Source organism: Panicum virgatum, chromosome 1N (genome assembly GCF_016808335.1).
Source record: "Panicum virgatum strain AP13 chromosome 1N, P.virgatum_v5, whole genome shotgun sequence".
Taxonomy (NCBI): Eukaryota; Viridiplantae; Streptophyta; class Magnoliopsida; order Poales; family Poaceae; genus Panicum; species Panicum virgatum.
Genome location: NC_053145.1, coordinates 35,111,381 through 35,123,571, shown reverse-complemented (window position 1 = coordinate 35,123,571; position 12,191 = coordinate 35,111,381). Strand labels below are relative to the sequence as shown.

The 12,191-nt window shown below is 43.4% G+C and overlaps 1 pseudogene; it reads left to right on the top strand.

The window, feature by feature from the left end:
* The first annotated feature begins 2,459 nt into the window (after nucleotides 1-2,459).
* On the top strand, nucleotides 2,460-8,762 carry LOC120653472 (annotated as a pseudogene).
* Nucleotides 8,763-12,191: the final 3,429 nt, after the last annotated feature.

The window sequence follows — 12,191 nt, the reverse complement described above, 5'->3', positions numbered from 1 at the left end:
CCACAGACTGAAGATGGAGCCAGACGGCCTCAGAAAAGGGTCGGTCAAACCCCTGGGTCACCTGACCCGTACTGGGCCCAATCAGGCCATCTTTCTCCTGCAAACTCCCACCGCGTCCCCTACGCCAGCTCCAGATGGTACCACCTCGAAAGTTCACCCAAGGATCCACTCTTGGAGGGCTATATAAGGAGGAGGAGAGCCCCCAATTCAACACACAACAAGAGGGGAGGAAGAGCTCCACTCCAATGCTTAGGCCTAGTACTTAGAAAATAGGTAGAGGGTGAGGGGTAGTTTAGAGGGGCGCCGGCCTGTCGGTGCTCTTGTCCGGCCTTGTACCTCGACAGATGCTTCCTTTCTTAAGTATTCGTGATCTTCTATGGTAGCTAGTCTTTTAGTAAAATAAGTTTTATCCTTTATTTGCTTGCGGGGTCATCGTCCGTCCTCGTGATGGGTGCTCTAGTCTGATGGCTCGAGTCATGGACGGAGTCAGGGCTAGAGTAGTAATCGTTAGCATAGATGTGGTATCTAGGCTAGAGGTTACCTTTGTTTGCATACCTTCTCCACGGTCTGTCGGGGTAGGTGGCAGGTGGTGACAGCCCTGTCCGTCCCTTGTAGTCCCCCACGTGAGGGTTGGGTGTAGAGCTAATAGCCGGATACTCTTGGTAGACCAAGAGTAAGCCGGTGCCCGAAGTAAGCAAGTGGAGGTAGAACCTATTTTTACTAGAGCTCTAAGCCATAGGAATCATTTCCACCCTTGCCTACCTACCTCTTGTTTGTCCTTGGACGAACCAGTTAGAATGCTAGTACCTCCGTTCCCCATGGAAATACGATACCCTTGAATACTCATGGGTGAAGTGCTACAACGGTATCTCCGTACGCTTGCGGATTATTCTGTGAACATTAAGAAATACCAACAAGCATTTCTGGCGCCGTTGCCGGGGAATGATTGACGTATTGCCTTTGAATCTAGTTCGTCCTTGTATACTTTCAAAATAAAAAAATGTTTTATTTTTCTTTAGCTCTACCTTCAACCCTACTACCCATTCAAGTCTCGTATCTTTTTGCTTTTCTTATCTCTACCTCTACCCCCGCTACCCTTGGAAGGTTATCCTTGTACACACCTTCCGCCCCTTGGGGTGAGTCTTTAGAGCCATCCTCTCTGGACTTAGTTCCTCATTCGGCTAAGAGATTCACCCTCACGCCTTACCGATCGAATCGAGTGAAATAAATTCACATTCATATTCTCGATTATCGATCGATGTCAATCAAATCAAGTGAATCAAAGTTCATTTCTTAATCCTTGATTTTGATTGATGCCCAATAAAAGTTATGTTCACCCTTCTTATGAAATGAACTTCTACTGGAAGCTTAGGATGGATTGCTTTGCCACCACGTTCATCTTTGATGAAATGCAAAGCTTTCTACCTAATGAAGGGATGAGTTGAAAGAAATTCATTTCCCTCATGACCCAAAGTCGGAATTGTTCATTTGGCCCACAGAGTTACACATCCTCTTTCACTACGGGGCCATGAACATTCTTGAGTTGCTCTATCCGGAGATCAAGCCACTCACTCCATGAGCATGAAGTTCCATTCTGCCTCATCACAAAAGCCATGCTCATCCTTTGATATCTCCGAGACCTTTCTTCTTTTGTGCCAAGTCGCTGCGAGTCTTATGATCATCTCAGGGTTTCCTACCATATATGCCCTTTAGGATGGTTGTTTGTTGTTATTCTTATCATAATATCTTTGCATGGCTCATAGTTGTATTTGTGCAGTAACCTTGCAGCCTAAGCATCGATAAACAAAAAAAAAGGTGGTGGTGAAGCTCGGAACTACACCACCATTGATGGCTGCAGGAGGAACCACCATGGTCGAGCTTGCAACCATAAACAAAGCACTGCCGAGAGATAGTCCGGAGTAACTTAACAAAAAAAACTTTCTCCTAAACAAAAGAAAAGTAAGCATATGTTTTTAAGCGTAGTATGCACCTTCGGGTATTCTTGGTTCTAACCATTTCAGGTTAAGATTAAGAGGAGCCGGGGGCATACGATGCCCGAGAACAGGGGGACTGCACCAATTGTAAACTTTGATGCTCTTTGGAGTTAGAACACACTCAAAAGGAGACCTCGATATTGCACACTTGACTTTTACACAAAAGTACAAGTGTGGGGGAATTTGCTGAGGGTCACGCTACAAGTTCCAGCCATAAGGAGTATCTTTGTTTCAAGATGGTGTCAGCTCTAGCTTGCTTGACAAAAAAGAGAGGTGAAAAAAAGGGGAGAAAGACAGAAAAAAAGAAAGAGAGAGAGAGAGAGAGAGAGAGAGAGAGAGCCAATCTTCACATAAAAATCCAATCCTGGCTCCAGGTCGCTTCACCCTAGCAGCTCTACGCATATAAGAGGAATTGCTCATCTTCCTTTCCAGGACTTTGCTGCTCATCAACAACCTCACGTGACCATGCCACCACCGCAGCAACTTCAAAACTTCTATCCACATATGCTGTCGGTGAGAATACTCAGGTACGTGAAATGGTAAGACAATATTCACAAATCATTTACTCATGATCATCTCAATATGAACTTGGCTTGATTATTTTGCATGCTTCCTTTTTCTATGCTTGTTTTGCTTGGGTTTGAGTGTATGGTCGACATACACTCAAAGGCTCTTTAAATTAAGCATGGTGCTTAGGTTAAAAAGTCTTCTTTAATCAAATTAGACACGGTGTCGAGTTTGATTAATGAGCCATCAGAGTTAATACAATCATAGAGTCTGGATGCATATCTTTTGCGGACTGACCCCTACAGAAAAATTTCAAATAAGACGGGTAACTCCTCAAGCTAAATTGATACTGAAGATAAATCAAGGCAAAGGATACACTTCAACAAAATTTGCACAACATACAAAGGAGGCACATGTTAGATTTCAAGGGTTCACCGTAAGTATTTTGTGAAAATGCCTCTTTATTTCGTGCAGTTTTCATCACTACCTTGCTTGAGTTTTAATAAAAGATAAATTGGTGAACAATAAAAAAACTTTTAGTTCAAAAAAACTCTCTCAGAAAAAATAATAAATAAATAAATAAAAAGGTGGCAAACATTTTGGGATCCATGCTAATTGAACCCTTTTGAATTTGGTTTTTCTTAACCATGGATGTGAACAACAAATCCAAAAAAAAGAGTTCTTTCAGCATCCCTAGAAAATTTGTTGTCCACTAACCTTTTGCAGGGAAGAAAATAAACAACCAAAAAGCAGCACACAGAACTCCAATTCCACCACAATGCTCCTTGGTCCTATGAGAAGATAGATGCACGAGGAACCAAGCTAAACAAATGTAAAGCTTTGCTTCATGTATATGAAGCTTAGCTCTTCCACATTTGTCCATTTCTTGGAGAGTTCTTTCAGGTACGTATCCCACACACCTCGTGCATCCTTGCCTCATGTGTCCACCCTGCTAAGTTACCCATCATGTTTAGTTTGCCATAAAATTGAAAATGAAAAAGGGGAATAAAACAATATAAAATAAAACTAATGTAAAATAAAACTAATAATAAACAAATTAGTGCTCCAAACATTAACATGATTTGATTCAATAAAGTTTAGACTCCCCAGTGTTCAAAACTAGCAGAGTCCTTTCTTGTTTCCACTTTTGTTTTTCTTTTGAATAAAGGCAGGTACAGGAATAAGTGTGGGGGAGATCTCTCAAAATCACCACTTGCAAACTTGTTCGAGATCTCTCCCCCAAACATATGCACAACATCGACAATCCAACACGCCAAAGAGCAGGACAGAAGGAATCCAAGGAGGGATGGCCAAACCCTTGGTTCGACCAAACCACCTCTAATTTCCTTCAGCTTCTCTTCTTCCCCTTCAACGATGGTATGTGCAACTCATCCCTCACAAACTCCTTCAAGGTCGCTAAGTTCTTGAGATTAAGCAAATTTCTTTGTTGATCACTAAGGCTAAACTCATTGATCCTTGCCAATACACTTTTGCACTCCATGTGCTTCCATTAATAATCTTGCGTACTCTTTATTCCTTGCTTTCTTTCTAGTTCTTGTGAACATATATCTTCATAGGGACTCCATGCTATCTAAGTAATTGACTAATGTGATATGATTGGATGAATGGAACCATGCTCTTCCTTGCAAAGTACTTGGGATTTCTTTTTTAAAAAAAATCATCAATAGCTTGTCTCCTCAAAATAATGAAAATTCCTACCAAAGCCAAAGTTAAATTTTCCTGCTCAAATCTTCATATGCAGTTTGACTTTGCTTTGAGTTCTATCAAATTTTATGACCCTTCTTAGAGACTTGTCATTCTCACATGATCAAGATCACATACACGTCCACTAACGTGCTATACTTCTACACTGGAAGATAACAAACATTATCATCCGCCTACATAATAAAACTCCATGACATACCATGACTCTTTCTGTCTAAAGTGACCATCAAGGATGTTAGCTATGCAAAAAGAAATAAAAGATGCATACCCAAAGAAGGTATGCCACGTGCTCGAAAAGCATGTCAAAAAATGAGAAAGATGCCACATGCCCGCAAAGCATGTCAAAAAAAAGAAAAGAAAAGAGAAAGATAGTCCACATCCATGGAAAATAAAGAAGAGAGAGGGGTCATGCAAAGGAGTTCATCCACCCTCCACCAAAAATTCCCACACACTTGCACACCTTGATCAGATTATATGACTCGTTTCTGCTTGGATCTTGTTTTTTACTTAACAATATAAGCAAAGCAAACATGCATCTTTACTCCTGCCCTGAGCTCCACATAAGCCAGATTAGATGATAGAAGAAAAGAAGGCAACAACTTTGCCTTGGTGAGGATCCAAAACAAAAAGAGTGATTAGAGAGAATAATTTGAGGAGCAAGACTATTCTTTCTGTTAAACAAATAAAATAAAAACCCAAGTTCCAAGAAGGAAGAGATAGGAACCTGAATTATGTATAGTTCCATTCTTCAATTATCCAAGAAAGCATGGTAGCCACTCAAAAGTTCACAGAATTTGGGAGAAGTTTGGAATAACTTGTATGCAGGTTTCATAAAAAAGAGTTGCATCCACCTTAGTCCTTCAACCTTTACTCGAGGACGAGCAAAGGAGTAAGTGTGGGGGTGTTGTTGATGGTCCTTAAGTGTCATATCTGACCGTTAACTCTGGCAAAAAACAATGCCAAAACAAACACCAAACTAGAGATAGGAGTTTAATACTAATCATTTTCACAAGTTTTGGTGAATGACCGTTTTCAGGAGAATACCAACACAAATATACGACGATGAGCTCTCAGTAAATACTCCTCGAGGTGAATCTCAAAACGACAAAGATGCCCAACATCTGAGGAATCGTCGATGCAACATTCGCAGAAGGAACGTCACTGCGTGAGCACAGCGTGCTCTTGGACCTCCAATTGGCCCTCGCAACCTACAACACGATTTTGATGCAGCGGGTGGTCTTGCTTTCCACCACCCAATAGTCATCCTAGCGGAAGCAGCGCTACTGGGGTAGAATTTACTATTCACACCGGAGATTCGTCGAATGCAGCGCCTCACTAGGCAAGCTCTACACCAGATCGACAGGCAAAACCCGATCCCTTCAGGATCCCGAAACAACCACACCCTAGCAAGGCAGAGGGGTGATCAAGAGGCTAATCAGCTACCACATCCACTTCACCGCTAGCAGCCAAGATTCCATGACAAAAGCTACCACTCAGGCCCTCCAAGGGATCGGGATCATGGTCGCGGTAACTTTTGCGATGCACACGAAATCATCAACGCTCGACATGACGGCCTCCCGGTGGATGAGACAGATCATTTCCCAGCTTACAGTCAAAACATCAACTACGCATAGTACCTACATGGATTCAACCTTGCCAATATGCATAACCTAAAGAAATATGATGGTAAGCAAGACCCTCGCGAATGGCTTCGTATTTACTCAACTGCTATTGAGGTTGCAGGTGGAACGAACTCTACAAAGGTGATCTACTTCCCAATGGCCCTGGAATCAGCACCCCTCACATGGCTCGAAAGTTTAAAACGCGACTCGATCCACTCATGGGAGGACTTGAAGAAGCTGTTCGTCGACAACTTCCAAGGGTCCATCCATCGGCCAGCTACCCGCCATGGCCTGCATCTATGCAAATAGGAGAGTGGCGAAGCCTTGAGGTCATACCTTACGAGATTCTTCGACATGCGCTCCACCATCGCCAACATCGTCAACAACAACAACATCGACTGCTTCCACAACAGCCTTTCCACTCAGCAACTCTATCGCGACTTCGGAAGAAACCGACCTCGATCGGTTATGGCCCTCCACGACATGATGTTGGAGTGGGCCGACCAAGAAGAGCAAGAGTGCATCAGTTAAACTGGTGCAGTGAAGATTGCTAACTTTGATTCCTTTCTGCACAATGTAATGCATCGGTGCTTGGTTGTCGATTAAACCGGTGCAGGGTCATCGAAAGAACCGGTGCTACAAATTTTTCCAGCATTGACTGATTTAGTCTGTCAATTGCATCCGTCAAAATTCTCCTTGCTTTGCTTCATTTCTTCATGGGTCTTTTCATACTTGACCATTTGAGTGGCTTACATTGCATCCTTGAAACCTAACAAACATCTTCAAAGTATATCTTAGCAAAATGTTAGTCTCATGATCATGTTATCACTCAATCACCAAAATCACAAACAATGACCTAATGTGTCATGTTCCTTACACTCAGCCATTTGCCATGTCATCAATCCGAGGGTAAGAAAGAAAGGCGGGCGCACCCAACTGAGAGAAGGAACAAGAGCCAAGTCTCCCTTGTTGAACATGAAGCAGCCAAGCCACGGCAAATGGCTTGGCCAGGATTCCTACAGCTAACTAAGAAGGAGCACAACACACAATTACATTTTATCTGGGAAGATCGTCATAGGCTCATACAGTATTGGAGTCTGTCCAATCTATAACTCTTATAAAAAAAGCCACTACAATCCATTAATGCTATTTCTCTAGCACGTGGTGCAACCACATCACCTTGATATTTTTTAACCACTCGATCTTTGATCCAACAGTCCATCTATGTGTGTGTGGCATTCTCTGAATCCTTTCAGCCGTTTACAAGCCACGGGTGTACAGCAATTTTCAGAAAAAAAAAATAATGCACCGTTCGTTTTCACGACGCCCAGCCTCCCTCTATCATTCTGGCATGATCTTTTCACTTCCCCTCCATAGTTGTTACTTCTCTTGCAGGCCCCATCTTCAATTTAGAGGGCTCTTATATATCACCGTAGTGGGATCTTCGTGTACCATCCATAGGCAGCCGACGCCCGGCTACACGATCGCTAGTGTCTACCCTTGCTGACCCTACGCGGCCATTTTTGGAACGGAGGAAGTACATATGAAAGGGACAACCATACGTACAAGCTATTTTCAGTGGAGAGGACTCCAAGACCACCAATGAAATTAAGTTAACTTTATTACAAATCATTTTTATTTATTAAAAAATTAATATTTTTATTCCATAGATAACTCAGTCTGTATTGTGGCAGTTATCTCTTAATTCAAGTAAAATTAAAAAACTTAATAAATAAATAAATTCACATTTGTGTCCAAAATATGTAAAACATTTCTCCTTAAAAGACTGCATCCAACAATAATTACTACAAATTAACCAAACATGTCCTGTATTATTTCTCTCAACATGCAAGCTAGCTACCACATCATATAGAAACTCATTATATCAAACACCACACCACCATCCACTAGGATCATCTATTTGTGTTCCACCAATTTTCCGTGAATGTTGTCATGCAATCACCTTAGTGTTTCTATTTTCAATTTTTGCCTTAAAATTTTGAGGCCTTTTACAATGCTTGGAAACGCTTCCTAACTTCTCTCGACGCTTCCCAATGCCTACTCAAAATAGCTATTTTGGTTAATTTTATTCATCCAAGGGCAGTATGGTCATTGCATATCTTGACCCACTCAGTCACCCGCCCGGTCACCCCACGCAAACAGCAGCCACCGCCGCCGCGCCCTCGCCCTCTGCCTTGCGCACCGCCCTGCCCTCGCTCTGCTTCGCACAGTCGCACGCCGCCGCCGCTCTGCCCTCTTAGCAGCTGACATGCATGCGTGAGCAGGTACGAGACGCAGCAGATCCTGCCGGACGGCCGCTCCATCGTGCTCGGCGGCCGGCGCGCGTTCAGCTACGAGTTCGTCCCGGCGGAGGGCCAGAAGAACGCCCAGGCCAACAACCTGCAGCTACTCCGTGACACCATTGACGACGTCGAGAACAACCTGTACCCGTTCGTCCACCTCCTGATCGACGGCACTCTGTTCATCTTTGCCAATGACCGCTCCGTTGTGCTCGACTGCCGGACCGGCCAGGTCGTCCGCGACCTCCCGGCCCTCCCTAGTGCGGGCACGAACTACCCCGCCTCCGGCATGTCCGCGCTCCTTCCCTGACCTCCGCCGCGATGACATGCTCAGCCCCGAGGTCATCATCTGCGACGGCACCCCCAAGAACGCCTTCAAGTTCGGCGAGACCAACATTTTCATCGCCGCTCTTCGAGACTACGCGCGCATCAACCCGCTCAAGCCCGGCGCCCGGTGGGCGACCGACCAGATGCCCGTGGCCCGCACCATGGGCGACCTGCTCATTCTGCCCACCGGCGATCCTCTCATCCTCAACGGCGCCGCCAAGGGCTGCTCCGGCTGGGGCTTTGGTCGGCCGCCGGTGCTGACATCGCTCCTCTACTCGCCGCGGTAGCCGCGGGGCTCGCGCTCTATAATTGTGAATTTAGTGTAATACCCTTGATTGAAAATATAACTACGGAAAAAATTGCTATGAATTTTTAATCTTCTTTACTTTGGAAGCATTGTGAGGTGTTCGGAGGCATTACGGAACATATGGGCCCACCGACCATAGACACATAAAATATCTCCGGACGCCTCCTCATTGGCGCCTCCCAACACCTACCTTATATTGGACCCACAAATCATAGACACATGAAATACCTCCGAACGCCTCCCCAAACATTGTAAAATCTTTCTAAAATTTTACTTAAAAAATTCCGCAGCAACGCGCGGGGTATCACCTAGTTACTAATGTCCAACATAGCAATGGCACCCATAAACTATTCATCATGCATGACACTTGGTTCTTCTCAACTTTTTGTTATTAGTTAAAAATCTTATCACGTTTATCATCGTTTGTGGGCGCGCTTTACTGGTTATAATAAACTTAAAGCCATATGGTCGTATACCAGAAATAAAAGCAAGGCATCTGATGCTTTCGCGCACTTGTTACCTACCAGAAATAAACCAGGCCGATATTGTTAATGCCTGCACGCGACCAGCGCGCTTGCGCTGGATTGCATCGGCGAGTATGCATGCCAGTGTTAAGGTGAAGAATGAGATGGGTTGCATCGGGTTGGTAAATCGTTAGTATGCTGATTTGGCGCCAATCATTATCCAGGGCATTAAAAACTTCTGCAACTTCTTGCTGGGTAAATCGTTTAATGTTTGACAGCGTTGCATGGTTGGAGCTAGTATGCTCGAGGACAACAAACAAGATTAATAAAGGAATAGGATAAGGATTTGCTACGTGAATAATGAGTTGATTGGGATAAACTGAGGAGGTGTTGATCTAAGTGTTAATATACAAGAGTGCTAAGTTTTAGGACTAGTTCATCCAAACAGAAGTGTTAATAGGGTAGGCTAAAGTTTAATAAAAGTATGAGTAGTGTTAATATAGGTGTTAGAACTCAACTTTAGCTCATCCAAATAGGGCTTGAAGCCCATAGTAGTCAGGGCGTGTTCTTTCATAATGATGTTATATATGATTTCTTTAGCAAGCACTATGCTTTTGATACCATGTTATTAAAGTTCTCGAGGAGATCTGTCACCCATACACATGAGCAATTGAAAACTCTTTATTAATTAAATACCTTCTCTACCTTTGGAGGGCCGTACAGGCAAATTGGGAGGCCCGTGCGAAACTATGAACTGGACCCTAGTGCCTAGCAAAATCCGGAAGATAGAAGTACAGACATCGCGACTTGCGTCGTGTCTGGCGAGCGGCGATGGCGGAAGCGGAAATGATCACGCGGCGGTACGCAGATTGGATCGAAAGACAACGATAGAGTAGCACGTTTCCTCTTCTGTGACATATTTGGATCACAGTTTGCTTTATATTAGACCAAAATACAACTAAAACAAAGACTATTGTATAATTATACCTAGTATACTAGGTATATTTCGGGGGGGGGCTAAAATTTGGGGGGCCTGGGCTGTCGCACGGGCCTGACCTTTGCTATATCATGCTCTAATAATTTCTGACCATCGAATCGGGACTTCTTGCATTGGAGTAAATTCCACTTTAACCCCCCCCCCCCCCCCCCCAAAAATTATGACCGAGTTTGTCTCTCTTTTTTTCCCGAAGACTGTTGGACCTGCTGTTCTTTTCTTTTTAATATATAACAAGTAGAGGACACAAGTAGAGGACCTATACCCATCCTATTTTATTAAAACATAGTTTGGAAAACCCTCTGGATTCAAAAACCAGACAACTAAACTCTCAAACTTTATAAAACCGGACAACTCAAAGTGCTTTATGGAGTACTCCCTCCGTCCTGCTTTAAGTTTCACTAGGAAAGCGCGCCTGGGAGAGGAATCCCAGGCCATGTTTGGTTAAGGGTCACATCACAATTTCATAAAAAGACGAATGTCCGCATGGAGTACTAAATGAAGTCTATTTGCAAAACTTTTTCAGGGATGAATGTAACTTTTCGAGACGAATCTAATAACTCAAGTTTCAACATGATTGGCTACAGTGATGCTACAGTGACCGCGCTCAATTATTCACTAATCTTACGGTCAAAGGCCTCATTAGTTAGAGTAACTGCTACAGTACCATAGTTGTGGAGATAATTTTGTAATTAGACTTTATTTAATACCCTTAATTGGTGGTCAAAGTACCAAAAAGTTTTCATGAAAACTAGAACATTGCGCGGCGTTGCCGCGCAGAAATATGCCTTCGAGTTCAGTTTTATTTTAAAAAATTGAACTACAAAAAGTCCGGGGGGATTTTTGTAAAATTGGTAGACTGCGGGGGTTATTTGGTAAATTTGGCGTCGACGGAGTACCGATCGATTACTGAAAAGTTCAAGGGGTTTTTCATAAAATTGATGGACTTCAGAATCATTTTAACAAAGTCTAGGGTTTTTTTTACAAAATTCATGGAGTACGGCACGATTACTAAAAGTTCAGGGTTTTTTTGTAAAGTAAGGCTCTACGAAGTCCGAGGGGTTTTCCATTAAATTGATGGACTTCGTGTTCATTTTAATAAAGCTCGGGGTTTTTTTACAAAATTTACGTCCCTATCTATTTCTGACCGTCGGATCGCGATCCGACGGCCAATATTTTCGGAGCTGACGTGTCCCATCTCCCTGGCCGCGAGCGCGACCAGGGTTTAGTATTGAAAGATGATGTCTGTTTGCAAAACCTTTTCAGGGATGAGTGTAATTTTTCGACACGAATCTAATAACTCAAATTTCATCATGATTGGCTACAGTGACGCTACAGTGACCGCGCTCAATTATTCACTAATCGTACGGTCAAAGGCCTCATTAGTTAGAGTAACTGCTACAGTACTATAGTTGTGGAGATAATTTTGTAATTAGACTTTATTTAATACCCTTAATTGGTGGTCAAAGTACCAAAAAGTTTTCATGAAAATGTTTTCACGAGTAAACCAAACATGGCCCCAGTTTCTGGGCGACAGTTAAATCAGGACTGAGGAGTAGTTTGGGTACACCCCCGCCCCCCCCCCCCCCCCCCCCAAAAAAAAAAAACTATACATCGCGCCCATCACAGCGACCTCATCCGTCACTTGAAGGGAATACCTGGTGGGCCGCTGCATTAAGTTAGCCGAACAACCTATTACAGCCATACTCCTACATGCATATCCGCACCACCCTTCTCCATTGCCTGCACCATGTCTGACAAGCTCAATTGAATTTCTATACACTCCATCATGCTGCACGTGCTAAGAAGTGAGTACTCCTCTGTGACGTTATATGCTATCTGATGGCATGCATGCAAAGCTAGTGCAGTTTTTCTATCTTCTCTTTCGGACTTTTTTCTTTCCGTTTTTTCTCTTTCAGTTTCTTACTTTTTTCCCCTATTTCTCTCCTTT